Source organism: Canis lupus, chromosome 2 (genome assembly GCF_048164855.1).
Source record: "Canis lupus baileyi chromosome 2, mCanLup2.hap1, whole genome shotgun sequence".
Classification (NCBI taxonomy): domain Eukaryota; kingdom Metazoa; phylum Chordata; class Mammalia; order Carnivora; family Canidae; genus Canis; species Canis lupus.
The window spans coordinates 18,811,402-18,830,106 of record NC_132839.1 but is presented as its reverse complement, the minus strand read 5'-3'; the positions used below and the strand labels follow the sequence as shown (position 1 = coordinate 18,830,106).

Genomic DNA, 18,705 nt, shown 5'->3' with positions numbered 1-18,705 from the left:
TGCATTGGTTAAGTGTAGCCTCCAGAGGTTGACTGCCTAGGTTCTAATCTTAACTCACCACCTCGTAGCTGTGTGGCTTTGAGTAGGTTGCTTAACTTCTCTGTGTCGCAAATTTGTTCTGTGAAATGGGGATGACAATAGTACCTACTTTGTAGAGTTGATAAGACTTAGTGAATTCATACATGAAAGCATTTAAAAAACAAATTGGAATGTATGTGTTAGCTAAGAGTCCTATTTAAATGCTAGATATGAAGACGTTGCAACTCTTTTTCCCATTTCTTGCCATAATGAGTCACTCGGTGACTTTTAGTTAGGAAGTTGTAAACCTTTCTGGGAACTTCAGAATAAAGGTTAAGTATGATTTTCATTTGCCTGTTTGTCAGATGAGTGTTAAAGGAACAAAAGAAATAATACTTGGACCTGCCAGAGGAAATGCACACATATTCAGATATTAACATTGAAGGCAGTTTTTCTCAGATTTATGCTTCAGCCTGTAATTACGTTAGAATAAAGAGGGGAAATGTTCAAAAAAGAGACCTTAGATATCGTCTAGTTTAACCCAGTCTTTCTTCATTCCACATTGTTATGTAATCCAGACACAGTGTCCTGGTGTCGCCTGCTCAGGAGCAACTAGACCTCTGATATTGACAGAAGATCAACTCCAGCCCCTTTTATAAATATGGAGGAAGAAACTCAGCATCTATCTCAGTATTTTCAGTAATCCTTGAGGGGCTTTTTTACATTTCTCTTCCTTCTTTTCCAGTTTGCTGTTCTCTCTTGAGATCTCAGGCTCCGCCTATCTCCGATGTCTTTTTCCCCATCCTGTTCCTAGCATTGGACACAGCCTGGATTACTCCCATTTCACAAAGCATCATTCATACAAGGTCAGGAGCACAAAGACTTTATTGGAATTGGAATTCGTGTTAACAATAAAGGGTTACAGTACAGGAAACAACTTCAAAATCATTACTGTCACTCTTCTAAAAACTAGCAGTTAATTCCCACTATGGAGAGAGAATTTCTGTGTCTCCTGAGCATATTGCTTCTAGTTATATTTTTGAGGTCACAGTTCTCTTCTCTCCCAAGTCACCCCTGTCTCCAAGCCTCGTATTCTTCTTCTATCTTGCAAAACAGTTTAAACTGGAACTAAACTTTTGCCTTGTAAACTATGTCTCTCAGTGTTTCCCCTTCCATAGCGAGTATTATATTGGTATATTGGTAAACACAGGAGACATTTATTCCAACCCCATCAGTTGTGTCACCCAACCACCCTAGAAAGCAAAACCTGGGATTTATTCATTCAATGACATTAATTGAGCTCCTGTGTCAGGTACTGGGCAGGGCCTTGGCCAGGTAACAACAAGCAAATGAGGTAGTGACTCTGTACTCACCGAATTATGGTCAACTGGCATAGGTAGATGATATTTAAAAAAAAATGTACACTGCAAATTATAAAGAGTATCAAGAGAAAAAGTACTGTGAGGGTTTCTAGCAGACTGAGCTCATCTGGTGCAGGTGGATTAAAGAAGGCTTCCTGGAACTGAGATGAGATCTGAAAGATAAGGAATAAAGGGTGCAAACCTGGAAGGCTGAGAGCAAAATGAGCTACTAAAAGGCAAGTGTGGCTTAGGCAGGAGAGCGAGACAGAAGGTGGACTCTGCAGGGTCTCAGGTAATACTGACTGTAACGTGGTCGATATCAAGGGGAACCACCTGTCAGTAAGCCACTCTGGCTCCTCCAGGAGAGAATGGACTAGAAGGAGCAGACGTAGAAACCGGAGGCCAGTGGGAGGCTGTTGGAGAAGTCCAAGCAGGAATTTATGGTGGAATAGTCTAGAATGCCAGCAGTGCACCTGGCAGATAGGGTGTGTGTCAAATTGTTTTCTCTCTCTGTGCACTGAATTACACCCCAAGGGACTTGTGCCACGTCACATCCTTCAAATAAAGAGAAACAAAGATATGCTGTTTCAGGGCTGCTCAGCCTCAGCCCTGTGAACATTTTGGATGGGATAATTCTTTGTTATAGAGGCTGTGCTGTGTTGTAGGATGGCCAGCAGCCTCCCTGACTTCTACTCACTAGGTGCCCATAGCACCTCTGCCTCTCCCCGGGTTATGACCACCCAAACTGTATCCAGACATTGCCAAATATCACCTGGAGTTTGGCAGGGGTAGGGGAGATGCAAAATCACCCCTGTTGAAAACTGGTCTGTATGAAACACAGATATTAATTTGTTTGAAAATGTCTGAGGAATGTTCAAAATTTCCAGGCTGGCTTCTCTGAAAATAATTGAGATGGAAAGCAGAGCAAAACTGAATGTTTTGGGAAGCATTCTACAATGAAATTTCAGGTTGTGTGGATAATAAAGAAAAAAGGAAACTGATTTGGAAAAGGTTTTGTCCATGATCACATTTTATATGTCATTATTTTATAAAAGATTTTATTTATTTATTCATAGAGACACCCAGAGAGAGGCAGAGACACAGGCAGAGGGAGAAGCAGGCTCCATGCAGAGATCCAGGGTTTCCAGGATCACGCCCTGGGCTGCAGGCGGTGCTAAACTGCTGCGCCACCCGGGCTGCCCTATGTCATTATTTTAAACTAAGTTTTCTAAAAGCCTTCTATCATAATAGGAAAGAAAAATACAAGAAAATCCCTTGAAGTTTTTTTGTTTTTTTTTTACTTTTAAATAATCTCTTCACCTAATGTGGGGCTCAAGCCCATGACCCCGAGGTCCAGAGTACTGTGCTCTACCTACTGAGCCAGCCAGGTGCCCCCCAGAAAACCTTTTTTGACAACCTTATAAAAAAGATATTTCTCAAGATTTTCTTCTTTTAACTCTGACATACATAATCTCCCAGAACAACTGAGATATGCTCCTGATTATTTATATAACATTTCCTTAAGAGGAAGCAGGCAGATTGCAAACTAATACTGACAATAATTTAGAAGCATTTTGGCTGATGATTATTTTTCCTCTTCTTGAACATAGGGCCTGGATTATTTTATTTTATCTTATTTTTTTTTTTAAATTACTTATCAGGGGGAAGGTACCAAATTACTTTATTTGAAGGAAGGGAAATGAAAAAACTTCAGTTGACATTTTGGTACAGGGTCTGAATATTTTAGATTCACACAAAAAATAATTCCTGTTTAAAGCTATTAGAGATTCCACTAAACACTTTATAATTGAGGACTGGCAAAATATTATTTTGAGTAAATTACCAACTAGAAATCTCTAAATTTGGGGCACTAGCCTGGCTTAGTCAGTGGAGCGTGTGACTATTGGTTCTGGAGTTGTGGGCTCCGGCCCCACAATGAGTATAGACATTACTTAAAAATAAAGTCTTAAAAAAAAAAATCTCTAAATTTAACTAGCTGTTGGCAATGACAGTGGACCAAAAAAAAAAAAAAATCTAGCGCTAAATTAGTTTAAGTAATTCATGACTTGCTTTAAAGAAGGTAAAATCAGATTAAGGATTTTAATGTCATGGGTCTGATTGGAAGTGGATCTTTTTGTAGTACATCAGGCTTTCCCTTGTCCCTGCGCCCGCCTCCTAAAGCCCTCCCTGCTTCTCTAAGTTCGTATAATCATAAACTGTCTTTTTGGCAGACTCCTCTCAAAAGCTTCATGGCAAGAATTCTCTTGGATTTTGTTTGTCCTTTCCCTTTTATAGATCTGTTCAATTGAATGATCTGTGCTTCAGTTTCCAAATCATTATTGGCAGAAAACTGGAGTTTAGAAAGATTTATTGTTTTTAATTTAAAGCATTGCATTCTGAATGTAGACTACGAAATATAATCTTTGCTAGGACCATTTCTTCTCTTTTTTTTTTTTTTTTTGCTAGGCCCATTTCTTAAACTCCAAACACTTCAGCACCATCACACAGTCCAGGAGCTCTTAATATTGTTTCCAACTTTTCCTGCAGGATATTTTTTCTTTCAGAGAAATGTTTACTTGCAAGACCAGCAGGAGCTTGTAAGTATCTGAGCTAACAAACACTGTGGGATCACACTAGAATTCCCTTTAGGCACTTTCACATTTTAAAATCTTGAAAGATTTTGATCTTTCCTTCACACAATTGATCACTGAAGCAAAACTCTGAAACATAATCATCAGATCATCAGAACATTTTGCACCGTGTGTTTTGCACGTCAGCCTAGCAAAAGCACACAACTTTCTCCAGAGGCCGATAGGCCCCGATGGAGCCTACGTGTCACAGCAGACGGAGCACGTGTGCTCAATGTGGCTTTTTCTCTAACATATACAATCTGTGTCTCACAGACCGCAGTTCCTGCCTACAATCTGGACAATCCAGTTCTTCCTTTGCAGTGATTTACATTAAGAGAAAACAGTACCCCTGCTGTGTCATTTTCCATTTCATATGCACTATGTCTTAGAGAAACAATATACATAACAGTCAATGGGTGGCAAATACTGTCTCCGAATGGAATTTTTGGATTAGAAGGAGACTTAGAAAACTAGCTCATGCCCAGATATTCATCAAAAGAGAGGCAAAATATTGCAGTGCATAGAAAAAACCTGTCTTCTAGTCCTGTGGAAACTGTGTGTGTGTGTGTGTGTGTGTAAGTTGTTTAGCTTTTCTGACCCTGTTAGCTCTTTTGTGAATAACATCATATTCATACACTTCAAGATGTCTTTGAGTTGACGATGCACCATTATTTTAGGTATCATTAAGGAAGAAAAATATGATAGGTGGGGGAATGGGTGAAATAGGTGATGAGGATTAAGGAGTGCACTTGTCATGATAGGCACTGGGTGATAAAAATAAGAACTAGGGGAACCCTGAGTAGCTCAGTGGTTTAGCGCCTGCCTTCAGCTCAGGGCATGATCCTGGAGACCGGGGATCAAATCCCATACTGGGCTCCCTGCATGGAGCCTGCTTCTCCCTCTGCCTGTGTCTCTGCCTCTCTCTCTGTCTTTCATGAATAAATAAATAAAATAATTTTAAAATAATAAAAAATAAAATAACTAAAAAAATAGGTGTAGACATCTAGGTCAATGGACAAGATTAAGAGTTCAGAAATAGACCCACATTCAAAACATTAATTGATTTTTTTTGTTTGTTTGTTTACAAAGACAGTAAGGTAATTCAATACTGGATAGTTTTTTTTTTTAATAAATGGTCATGGAATATGCGGATATTTACATGGAAAAAATAAATGTGACCCTTAAATAAAAAAAAATGATGCCAATTAAAGTATGACATAATTCATTTTATTACTTAGAATTATTGCTTACTTTTGATATTTGTGTTTTTTTTTAATTAGCCTTTTTTAAAAAAATTAAGTAAGCTCTACCCCTAACATGGGACTTGAACTTATGACTTCGAGATCTACTTTTGATGTTTTTTTATTAAATATTTTATTTATTTATTGATGAGAGACACAGAGAGAGAGAGACAGAGACATAGGCAGAGAGAGAAGTAGGCTCCCGACAGGGAACCTGATGCAGGACTCGATCCTAGGACCCTGGGATCGTGACCTGAGCCAAAGGCAGACAGATTCTCAACCACTGAGCCATCCAGGCATCCCTATGTTTGATATTTGAAAGAGTTCTTTTAGACTTAGATATAGATATAAATTTTTGTGGTACGTAACTCTTTAATTTTTTTTTTCTTTTTAATTTTAGAGAGACGAAGAGCAATGTGGGGAGGTCAGGGGCAGAGGGAGAGGGAGAGAGAAACTCAGACTCTGTGCTGAGCATGGAGGAGCTCTACAAGGGGCTGGATCTTAGGACCCTGAGATCATGACCTGAGCTGAAAACAGGAGTTGGTTGCTTAACTGACTGCACCACCCAGGTGCACCAGTACTTTACTCTTGTATATAAAAAAAGAAAAGTAGAAACCAAATAATCAGTTAAGGTATTCTGAAATTTTCCTTGGAGTCCAGCTCTTCAGATTTACTTTTGAGTCACATTTATCAATGCCTATGGATATTGGTTGTTAATGCAGCATTTTCTAAAAGACAGCTTTACTATGGTTATTATACATTCTCCGCTCCCACCCCCCAAGCTTCTAACCCTATTTATAAGTTTTGAAGCTGTTGCTTTTTTCATCTTATCCAAAGGTGTTATCAGAAGGCTTCTGGACAAGAGCTACAACTCAACTGGTCCTAAAATGACGTGTGCTTAGAGTTTTTGTGCTGCCACCAGAAATAACTACAGGTTTGTGCATAGTCAGTGGCAAGTGCATCATGATCCCTGCTTAGCCAACAAAGATAGGAAGATACTAACCAGTTTCAGAGATATTAAAATGTGAAGTAAGAGTGTGTTTTTTAGAATCCAAGTATTGATTCAAAAAACCAAAAGAGGTCATTGTGACTTTGTAGAATGAGTTAGTATATTTTAAACATCATGCCTGTGTAGTACTTTTTAATTTAGGTATTCCCATGTTCAATGGAATAACAAGAGAGGAGAGTATTGCCATGGAGACTATTATTCCTGCTAGGTTTTAGAAGGAAAATGTAAGACTCAGAGGTCAAGCAGCTCCCTAAGGGGTGTTATTTTTAGGGATCAAAGTGGTCACCTTTCCCCCCTACTATGTCTTAGGTCCCCGCTAGAATCTCTGAAATTCAAAGTATTTAAATTCTTTTAGGGAAGTTGCTTGTTAAAAGCACAGACAATCTAGAAACGGGGATGTGATAATCTATTATTAGTCAATAACACCTTGGCTTCAAGTTGTTTATCAGAATAATTTTGGAATCGACAGCCTAGTTAGAAACTAATCTATAGGCAGGTAGTAAGAAGAGCATAGTCACAAAGTAATAAACACGTACAAGGTGGCAGAGTATGGCATAAAATAAATATATCGATGCTGTACACGTTAACAGGATCACAGCCGACCTACCCACAGCAAATGACCATGTTAACTGACCGTAAAGATCTTGAGATGGACAGCTGATTCTAGAAATGCTCTACGTATCTATCAAGTCTTGTCTTCAGGGTGTTTAAAAAAATGATGATGTTCTTCAAAATGGGCTGTTGTAGCCTGGTGGAAAACGAATAGACAATTTGCTGAGTGATTTTTGAGAACTTCCTACACCTGTTTTATCCCTCACCTTCCTCTTCCATAATGGGGGTGGTAACCATGCTCACGTGTAAACAGGAGCATCCCTTTCACTTTGTTCTCTACAGGCTACCGTCATGGTCACTGAATGCATTGCTGCCATTTCTGGCCTCACATGACATAACAACATTCAGTGGAAGAAGATACAATGTTTTTTCCTTCTGTTTTCCTTTAAGGGAGAGGAAATATTTCCTGGTTGCCTTGTGGTTCATTGGCTAGACTTCATTCACATGATCTTTTTTAACCCGTCTCTGGCAAGTGGAGAGGGTTTACTGTGATCGCCTTACTGACTAGGATTCACTCCTTCGTCACCTGCGAGGGATGGATGCCCTGAGCAAGTGGGAATTCGGTCAACAATGAAGTAGGTGGGAATGGCTGTAAACTGGCCCACCTAACAGTTCTGTTCTGCTATTCCTTAGGATTACTGGAAAACTAAGTGATAGAACCTTTTTCTTTTTCTTTTTTTTTGGTAATGAAAGAACTTCTGTGAAGTACTTAGTAATAAGGATGGCATTGGCAAATAAATCTCTGATACCTGCTGGGTGCAGTACTTTGTCCTATACATGTAGAGCTGTCAATATACAGTATTCATCACAAAAGCTTCATGAGGTATTTGTGTAATTGTGATCTCCTTTTTACATATGTGGAAACGGCACAGAGTGGTTAAGTAACGTGCCTAAGATTTTGCAGCTTGTAGGTGGCTACGCAGTGTGGTCCTGGAGCACATGGGCTTAACCATACTCCTGGTAAATAGTAAGTGTTCAACCTCTGTTACCTCCTACTATCATTGTGTTGACCTACATTCCTTAAGCAGCCTTTACAGATTTTTGTCTTCTTATTCTGGTCTTTGAAGAGAAGGAAAGATACATTTAAAAAATGTATAGGAAGGGGTTTGAATAAAAATGGAATAGAAGCGTTTTTCAAATTTATGTCATAGCCTGTTAGTGGGTTATAAAATCTATTTAATGAGTCACAATCAGCATTTAAAGGGATAAAATACAATGCAATAGGATAAAATAAAACATTGGAATCAGATAAAAAAATACCAGCTGTACCCCTTATAATGACTCTTGTTTCCCTTTCAATTACATGTTTATTTTAGGTATTTGTTCTAGGTTGTCAAGTAAATTTTTTTTTTTTTTTAATTTTAGGTCGTGGTCAGAAAAAGCTAGAAAAATCTACTGTAAAGTCTTGCTACTCAAAGAGTGAACAAACAGCATCACAACACCTGGGAGCCAATTCAAAATGTAAACTCAGACTCCACCCCAGGACCTGCTGTTTGGGAATCTGCATTGTAACAAGATACCTAGGTTTTTCTTCTATGCTCCTTGAAAGTAAAGAAGCCCTGTTCCAATACTGGCTGTTCTCTGCCTAATTACATGTGCCCTCAGGTGTGAGGAGAGGAGAAGTGAATGTAGTTTGAAAAAGATGCTCAAGTGATCTGCTCCTCAAGTTCCTTTTTTTTTTTTTTAAGATTTTATTTATTTATTCATAGAGACACAGAGGGATGGAGAAGCAGGCTCCATGCAGGGAGCCTGATGTGGGACCCCATCCTGGGACTCCAGGATCACGCCCTGGACCGAAGGTGGCGCTAAACCGCTGAGCCACCCAGGCTGCCTTCCTCAGGTTCCTTTAAGTTGACTTCTCTATGGAATAACTCAGAGAAATAGCTCACTGACTTTCTTTTTTCTTTCCTTTTTTTGGACTGAACGTTGATTTTTTTTCTAATTAGCTGATTTTACACACACATACTGTATATACACACATTTCTAGTTTCTCTTGAAAAAACTGGAAAATCTGACAACACAAAGCTAATTTTCTCCAAGGCAGCAGTCAGCTGGAGCTGAGTACTGTCGGTACACTTTGGACAGAGCACTAATCCCCAATCCGCTCCACTCCCCAGGCACACAGCCTGCTCCTATGTAGTACCTGCGTGGTCCCTGAAAGCATTCACTTTTATGATCCCTGCCCTGCTCTATATTATCCTGATTTAAAATTTTTCTTCAGAGAGCTTAATCTGTGATCATTAGATCTTCTTTGGACTTACCTACTGAGAATGATTAAAAAAAGATTAGGCTCTGCACCAGCAACATAATTTATCAAAAGTATATTATCTCAATTATAACAAAAATATATGGCTTTGGACCTCCTGTTGCTTGTCTTCTGTGGTTTTTAGATTTCTTCTTCTATTCTGCTTCTAAGAAAGACAACACAAGACAGAGCTAACCAAGGCTTCTCTGTCTTAGCTCATCCATACTTCATGGCTGAATGGATGGTGTAAGGATAGGAAGCTGACCAGAGACACTTTCTTTAGAAGCTTCATTAATTATGATCATCCTCTCAGTTGGTACCTCACAGGTAGCCCTTCTTTTTGTATGGTAGTTCTTTGCTTTCACGAGGATGAAGCCTTAATCATAAAAAGATTAAGTACTGGTTACACCCACAGGCTGCCATAGTGAAATACTGTAGACTAAGAGGCTTGAAAGATAGATATTTATTTTCTCACAAATCTGGAGGTTGGCAAGTCCAAGATCAGGATGCCAATGTGGTTGGGCTCTGGTGAGAGCTCTCTTTCTGGCTTCCAGATGGCCACCTTTTTGCCGTGTCCTCACGTGGCAGAGAGAGAGAGAGAGAGAGACAGAAGGAGAAATCTGTCATCGGCTTCTTCTAAGGCCATAGTCCTACCAGATTAGGGCATCACCATTTTGACTTCATGTACCCTAAATTCACTTTTAAAGATCTTGTCTTCAGATAGTTACGTTGGGCATTAGGGCTTCACCATATGAATTAGAGGGGGGCCAGATTCAGTTTATAGCAGTGCCCACATGTTAATCATTACCCAAGCATTTTTTGAGCATCTGCTCTGTACTCAGGCTGGACCAGGCATTGTGATGGTTGGAAGTGTGGTGGGATGGGATGAAATACTCACTGAGGAGGCAATCATAAACTAGAACAAATGCTGTGAGGTAGAATAAATGCTGTAGGAACTTCAGAGTGGCAGGGATCAATGAAGATTGAAATGGTCCAAAAGCCTTATGGAAGAGTTGAGGCTTAAGCTAGGATTTTAGAACTGGTGAAAGGAAGTAAGAAATGACAGGATAAGAACCCAGACCAGGAGGGTAGTAATGGGAATGGAGGAAAAGGGCCAGGTACCAGAGAGGTCTTACAGAAAGCACTGAAAAAACTTGCTAACTGACTGGCATAGAGAGGACTTCATAACCGAGACATGGAGAGAAAGGGTGAGGAGAGTGATTCTTTTAACATAGATCAGAAATTCCAAGGGTGAAAGAACGTATGGGGGTGGTGTTAGGTACATGGGGAAAGATAAATTCTTTTAGAAATAACAGTTTTTAGAAACTGGAGAATTTGCTAAATAAAATATCTGTGTTATCATTGAGAATAAGGGCAAGGAGATGAGAAAAAGTAGGACTGGAGATAATAGGTATTTGAATCATTATCATAGGGTTGATAATTGAGGCTAAGGAAATGAAACATCTCTTTCAGAAAGTATTTAAAGAGATTGTAGAGAGATGTATGGAAAGAAAAGAGTGAATAATTGTCATGACTCCTAAGGATCTAGCAACAGCACATGGCGTGGTGGTGTATGACTATTGAAAATTTAATGGATTTAGTTCTGATTTTCTCAGGGTATACACAGCACTTAGTGTTTTGTAAAATGAACATTTGTTGGTCAGTTTGGTGACTGAATGGATGAATGTTAGAAGTTTAAAGTCCAAAGTGCCTGTTGTTCATCAGAGATGTTTTCAGGTTGAGCAGCTTTCCCACTTCCATTTAACTGATTGTTTTGACCATTAATTATTACTTACACACTGAAGAGTTGATGAGGTAAAATGTTTCTCCCATCACATGAAGGGGTTAATCAGCTCAGTTTTCAGAGGAGTCATCTGACTGTCATACTCGTCCAGGTACATTCACTAAGGCATTCCCAGTGGGCGGGGATCCTGGAAAATTATTATGCTGTGACCTAGTTTTCCCTTTGGAACCAGGTCCTCTCTCCTGGGCCTGTCTCAGCCTTCCCTTGGCAGTTCTGCGCTCATTGACCTTTCTCTTTGCACCAGCAGCTGCTGCTGATGGTCCAGTCTGCTTCTGGGAAGACAAGGTGTAGTTAGTGGTCTGCCTTTGAATTTCCTACTCCTCCGTTGGAGCTCAGAGCTGCTCACAACTGAACCCAATATTTTAGATCCTCCAACCTCTTCTCATCTCCTAGCAGTATTTGCCATTCTAGTGTCTAGTTCTTCTGGAGTCCTGGTGTGGATAAATGAATTTTATGCTACCTTGTGGCTTTCTGATGACAAAGCCTTGATTCAGATAAGGGGTTAATTAATAATATTTGTAGTGTTATAATAAAATTCTAGGACTTTAAATCCAGACAATCTTGGATGTGAATCATTAGGCTTTCATCTTGACAGGTGTGTGATTTGAGATGGCTGCTCAACCCTTCTTGAAAACAGTTTCCCCAGCTAAAACATAAGTGTAACCACTGTCTTTGAAATTGGCTATAAGGATAAACAAGGCAGATGTACATCAAGAGACCTCGCCCAGTACCTGGCGTATTGTAGGGGCTTCGTAGGGCAGTATTTTATATGACAGGCCAAAGCAAAATACACGTGTGTCATTTCTCTACTTCACAAATCACTCCACGTGGACTTATGAGGAAGAGGGTTAAGGCATACAGACATACAGTCTTTCCCCTAATTTAGCAATATATACTCCAAGCTCTACCTGGTCAGAGCTTTTCGATTTCTATGATGTTATTTTGTTAGCTAGTGCTTCAACGTACTGAAGAATAGTACCTTAGAGAACCAAACAAGTTAATAGATTTTCCTTAAATTGGAGCAATTTTCTTCTCCTTTATTGAATCAAGAAAGCTAACTGTCAAAGAAGCATAGAATGGTGTAGATAATACCCTAAGGTAACAAAACTCTATTATGTTGTATTCCATTAGAACTGAGCTGAGGGTATTTGGGAAGGAAATTTCACTGTGTAATAAGAGGGGATTGTAGCCCGAACTTTATACTGTTTTTCTCCAGGGTTTTCTATTGTGTACTTTAGTAGCGTTATCCCAAATAGAGATATCCCAGGTTCACTTTTTACTCTTGAGAGAATCTAGTGTTAACATAAATTGGAGATTATCTTTGAAGTAAACAACATTAAGGTGAACAGAGAAATATTCAACTTCCTTTCAAAGGAACATTTCTACTTGCCTATCATCTTCCTCCCTCCGTTTATGTAAGCCAGAATCACTGGTATCTTTCCCACAAAAGCAGGCAGGTGACTTTGCAGCTGTTCCTGAATAACAGCCAGATCTTTTCAGAAGTCTTACTCTCTTCTGACTCGTAAACCAACTGAGGCTCAACTACTCTATGAATTAATTTTTGTTGTCGTGAGTTTTAGAAAACCAAATACATTCCTTATTTACTAGTCCTGTCCTGAAATGTTTTGGATCTGTATCTTAGCATTAGGAGTATATGCTGAAATTGCTCAGTGCTATAGGTAAAAATACATATCTTCATGTTAGAATTGGGAAGAGTCTAATTACCTTAAACAAGAAAGAGACTTTTGTCTAAATAACCAAACCAATCCCAAATTGCATGTAGGCACACCTCATTTTATTGCACTGTGCTTTATTGCACTTTGTGAATACTTTGTTTTTTTGCAGATTGAAGGCTGGTGGCAAGCTTGTGTGGAGCAAATCTTTGGGGGCCTTTTTTCCAATAGCATTTGCTTATTACTCTGTGTCCCTGTGTCACATTTTGGTAAGTCTCCCAATATTTGAAACTTTTTCATTATTTATTGTATTTGTTATGGTGATCTCTGATCAGTGACTTTCGATGTTGCTATTAAAATTGTTTTGGGACAGTGTGAACCACACCCTTGGAAGACCGTGAACATAAGTGACAAATGTGTGTGTCTCCTGATGGGTTATACCCCATCTCTCTCTCTCTCCTGCCTCCTTCTTCCCTGAGACACAACAATATTGAAATGAGGCCAATTAATAACCCTCTGATGGCCTCTTAGTGTTCAAGGGAAAGGAAGAGTCACGTCTCTCACTTTAAATCAAAAGCTGGAAATAAATAAGCTTAGTGAGAAAGACACGTCAAAAGCTGAGATAGGCCAAAAGATAGGCTGCTTGTGCTAAATAGCCAAGTTATGAATGCAAAGGAAAGGTTCTTAAAGGAAATGAAAAATGCCACTCCAGTGAACAATGTGATTGATAAGAAAGTTAAATAGCCTATTGCTGATATGGAGAAAATTTTAATGGTTGACTATAAGACCAAACTAGCCATGACATTCCCTTAAGTCAAAGCCAAATCCAGAGCAAGGCCCTCTCTCTCTTCAGTTGTATGAAGGCTGAGAAAAGTGAGGACACTGCAGAAGAAAAGTCTGAGGCTAGCAGAGCTTGGTACATGAGATTTAAGGAAATAAGCCATCTCTATAACAATAACAGTGCAAGGTGAAGCAGTGGGTGCCTGATGGAGAAGTGGCAGCAAGTTATTTCGAAGGTTTAGCTAAGATAATTCATGAAAGTGCCTACACTGAGCAACAGATTTTCGGTGTCGATGAAACAGCTTTATACTGGAAGAAGATGCCATCTAGGACTTTCATAGCTGGAGAGGAGAAGTCAATGTCTTGCTTCAAAGCTTCACAGGATAGGCTGACTCTCTCATTAGGGGCTAATACAACTGGTGACTTTAAGTTGACACCAATGCTCACTTACCATTCTGAAAATCCTAGGGCCCGAGGACTTATGCTAAATCTACTCAGCCCGTGCTCCATAAATGGAGCAACAGAGCCTAGATGACAGCACAATATGTTTACAACATGGTTTGCTGAATATTTTATGCCCACTGTTGACATCTACTGCTCAGAAAAAAAAAAAAAAAGATTCCTTTCAAAATATCACTGCTGTGCTTGCTTCAGCAGCACGTGTACTAAAATTGGGATGATACAGAGAAGATTAGCATGGCCCCTGTGTGAGGATGACACGCAAATTCATGAAGCGTTCCACAAAATATCACTGCTCATTGACAATGTGCCTGGTCACCCAAGAGTTCTGATGAAGATGGACAATGAGAAGAATGTTGTTCTCATGCCTGCTAATATTATATCCACTTTGCAGCCCAGGGACTAAAGAGGAGTTTTGACTTTCAAGTGTGTATATATGTATGTATTTTTTAAAACAGATTTTATTTTTAAATAATCTCTACACCCAACATGGGGCTCGAACTTAACAACCCCAACATCAAGATTCTCTTGCTTGATGATTGAATCAGACACCCCAACTTTCAAGTGTTAATTATTTAAGAAATATATTATGTAAAATCAAAGCTGCCATGGATATAGTGATTCCTCTGATGGATCTGGGCAGTCAGTTGAAAACCTTCTGGAAAGAATTCACCATGTTAGATGCCATTAAGAAAATTTGTGATTCATGAGAAGAGGTAAAAATATCAATATGAAAAGGAGTTTGGAAGAAGTGATTCCAGGCCTCATGGATGACATTGAGGAGTTTAACTTCAGTGGAGGAAGTAAGTGCAGATGTAGTGGAAAGAGCAAGAAAACTAGAATTAGAAGTGGAGCCTAAAGATTGCTAGAACAATCTTGATAATTGGCTCAATTGCTAGAACATCGTGATAAAATTTGAACAGATGAAGAGCTACTTCTTATGGATGAGCAAAGTGGTTTCTAGGGAGGGAATCTACTCCTGGTGAAGATGTTATGAAGACTGTTGAAATGACAATAAGAGATTTAGAATTTTACATAAACTTAGTTAATAAAGCAGCAGCAGGGTTTGAGAGGATTGATTTCAATTTCGATAGTTCTACCATAGGTAAAATGCTATCAAACAGCTTCACATGCTACAAAGAAATCATTCATGAAAGGAAGAGCCAGTTAATGTGGCAAAATTCATTGTTGTCTTATTTTAAGAAATTACCACAAGAAAGGGTTCCTGCCTGGCTGCTCAGTTGGTAGAGCACGTGACTCTTGATCTCAGGGTCATGAGATCCACTTTGGACACAGAGTTTACATAAAACAAAAAAGAAATGACTACAATCACCCCAATCCTCAGCAACCAGCACCCTGATCAGTCAGCAGCCATTAACCCTCCACCAGCAAAAAGATTATAAGTTGCTGAAAGCTCTCATGATGGTTAGCCTTTTTTGGCCATAAAGTATTGTTTCATTAAGGTATACACATTGTTGGGACACCTGGGTGGCTCAGTGGTTGAGCGTCTGCCTTTGGCTCAGGGCGTGATCCCGGGATCCTGGGATCGAGTCCCACATCGAGTTCCTTGCATGGAGCCTGCTTCTCCCTCTGCCTGTGTGTGTCTCTGCCTCTCTCTCTCTCTGTGTCTCTCATGAATAAAGAAATAAAATCTTTTTAAAAAAAGGTATACACATTGTTGGGGTGCCTGGGTGGCTCAGTCAGTTGTGTCTCTGACTTTGATTTTGGCTCTGGTCATGATCTCAGGGTCATGAGATCGAGCCCCACGTTGGGCTCCGTGCTTGGCATGGAGCCTGCTTAAAATTCTCCCTCCTTCTCCCTCTGCTCCTCCCCTCACTGATGCTTTCTCTCTCTCTCTCTCTCAAATAAATAAATAACTAAACAAATAAATAAATCTTATAAACAAAAAAGGTATACACATTTTTTTAAAGACACAATGCTATTACACACTTAATATAGTACATTATAGTGTAAACATAATTTTTAAATGTTCTGGGATATAAAAACATTTATTTGGGGTTCCCTGGATGGCTCAGTGGTTTAGCACCTGCCTTTGGCCCAGGGTGTGATCCTGGGGTCCCGGGATCGAGTCCCGCGTCAGGCTCCCGGCATGGAGCCTGCTTCTCCCTCTGCCTGTGTCTCTGCCTGTCTCTCTCTCTCTCTCTCTCTGTCTCATGAATGAATGAATGAATGAATAAAAATAAAAACCAACAAAAACACTTATTTGACTAGCTTTATTGCAATATTCACCTTATTGAAATGGTCTGGAACCGAACCTGCAAGATCTCCAAGGCATGCCTAAAGATGGATTATGTGGCATTCTGAAAGCAAGCTCTCACCTGAATTTCATCCCTGTTGCATAACAGGTAGATGGGTTGACTATTTGGCTAGAAGAAATCGCAGAAGTCATGGGAAAGTCTCTTTTTACCTGATGAAGAATGAAGAAACCAAGGCCCAGAGAGTTCACTGGTGGTTACATTGGGACCAACTAGCTAGAGGAAGACTGGGAGCAGGATTCTTGATTCCTGACACAATGTGCTTTCTAAAACCCCATGGTTATTGGATGAATCGTGGCTAGCTTTTACTGTTTCAAATAAAGTAGTGGCCTACATAGTACCATATACTATTTTCTAGAGTGAAATTTAGTTGTGTAAGTTTTAGGTTGTAGTATTGGTGTAAGTATAGGGAAATAATAAATTTTACAGTAATATAAAATCTTCAAGTCCAGAACCTGAGTACAAGGTTATGATATTTTAATTCAACTATATCAGGTATTCTGAATGGAAAGGTATTGCTGGAAGAGGAATTTCATTTTTTTTTTAAGTTTTTATTTTTTAAGTACAGCCAACATGGGGCTTGAACTCACACCCTGAGGTCAAGAGTCACGTGCCCCACTGACTGAGCCAGCCAGGTGCCCCAAGAAATTTCATAGATTAAGAAGCAGGAAATGCAACATCAGAAAAGTCAGATGACTTGTTCAGTTCATTCAGCCACTTAGTGTCTGTGGACCAGAACTTAGATTTCTTATCTCTCAGATGAGTGCTCACCCCCAAACAGTAACCCAGCAGGAAAAAAAGGGGTAGCAGGGAGGGAATGTTTCCTTTGATCTATAGTGATTTCACAGTTTGGGACTAAATCTGCTCTAAAAAGTGAGGAATAGCTGAATGTATTTCCTCTAAATAGATAGCTTTTCCTTATAGGTACTACATTATTAGCATGTTTTCTTTTTTGGAGGAAAGAAGGTTGTTATGGATTGAATTGTGTCTCCCAAAAAGATAGGTTGCAGCTCTAATCCCCAGTGTCTCAGAATATGACTTGATTTGGAACAGGGACATTGCAGTTGTAATTAGGTAATATAAAGTTTGTGCTGTAGTACAGTGGACCCTTAATCCAGCACGACTCTGTCTGTATAAGACGAGGAGAAACTCAGAGGAGAAAGCCATGTGAAGGGACAGAGACCCTAGGAGAAGATGGCCATTAGATAAAAAAGGGCAGAGGTTCCAGCGGTGCGTCTGCAAAACAAGGACTGCCAAAGATGGGCAGCCACCACCATAGGCAAGAAGAGGCAAGGAAAGGTCTGCCTCTGTAGACTTCAGGAGTAGAGCACTGCCATGATTTTGGACTTTTAGCCTCCAGAACCGTGAGAGAGTAAATTTCAGTTGTTTTAGGTCTCCTGGTTTGAAGTATTTTGTTGAGGTAGCCAGTAGGAAACTAATAACAGAGAACAATGTAATGAGGGAATTTATGGGGCTTTTCCTGGTCAGGCTGCTCAAGGCACTCATGAAAGCTCGCCAGCGGAGGTATTTGTCCACTGCTTCCCTACACAGCGTGTACTCCTGTGGTTGTTTCTTCACAAGGGTTTCCTGAAGTTGACTCTCCAAATAGGAGAAATAGTAAGGAGAGAGAGTATTTTCTCCTCTGCTTTTGTCATTTTGGGATTACCAGTTTGGGAAGGGAATGCATGTGTGATTTTGCTGTTGTGGATTATGGGACCGCTTTTTATAAGGGCTGCCAGCATCCTGTTTATGTGATGTGTGTGCTGTATCTTAGTTTCCTGTTATTTTCCTCTTGTTCTAAACATCGTGAGTACTACCTTTTGGGATTCAGATCTGTCAAGATGTGTAGATTATACAAGTGTGTCTTGCACTTGAAGGTAGAAATGTTGATGATGTCCTTAAAAAAAAAAAAAGCAAAGCAGAAACTGGCTGTTTATTCTAGCAATTTGTTTTTTGCATTTCTATCATTATTTAAGCTATTAATCATTAGAGAAAGATGATCTAATAAGTACAAATTCCTATATTCAGTAAGGATCAGATAGCAAAAATTCATGTCATCTAAAGTAATAGTAGTGTAATAATTTGACTTTCATCTGTTGTATCATCACTGTTAGACTTAGGACAATATATTTTAATTTTTCACATCCTTCTGTTTACTGATAAGACTGTTTTGTGTAACTAGTAAATCTCTAAATTATGCAAAGATGTTTTAACTCCCTATTTTAACTTTATTAATGTTCCCAGAGACCTATCAGTGCCAGAGGTAATAATCATTTTGTGTAGATTGTAAACTGATGTTGAGAATTTATGGAAGTCTTGAATTTAGAAGTAGCAAAAATCCATTTCCAGTTAGACTTAACTATAATGCATCAGAAATTCCTCAAGTCATAAGCATTTGTTTTCGTGAATCACATTAGGCTATATGATCTTAACATAAAAGTATTAGAATCTATTCTAAAGCAACTTGTTGTTTTTCTGCTCTATAATAATCGTGACTTCAATTACCTAAGTTAGTAATTGTGAAGCTGGTTTGAGAAAATATATTCTTTTCCTTATAACTTCATGCTATTCAACAAAGACAATGATATTGGTTCTAT

The 18,705-nt window shown here is 39.3% G+C and overlaps 1 long non-coding RNA gene and 1 other non-coding gene across 4 annotated transcripts in view; both read left to right on the top strand.

The window, feature by feature from the left end:
* The window catches only part of LOC140613319 (uncharacterized), a 128,103-nt gene that overhangs the window by 102,711 nt on the left and 6,687 nt on the right, over positions 1–18,705 (top strand). For all 3 annotated transcript variants that reach the window (XR_012014468.1, XR_012014467.1, XR_012014466.1), the window contains 2 exons: positions 8,237–8,332; positions 12,766–12,862. This is a non-coding gene — a long non-coding RNA (uncharacterized lncRNA). The remainder of the gene's footprint in view (positions 1–8,236; positions 8,333–12,765; positions 12,863–18,705) is intronic.
* LOC140624123 (U6 spliceosomal RNA) lies at positions 14,015–14,121 on the top strand. Its single transcript, XR_012023652.1, has one exon. It is a non-coding gene; the product is annotated as a U6 spliceosomal RNA (small nuclear RNA).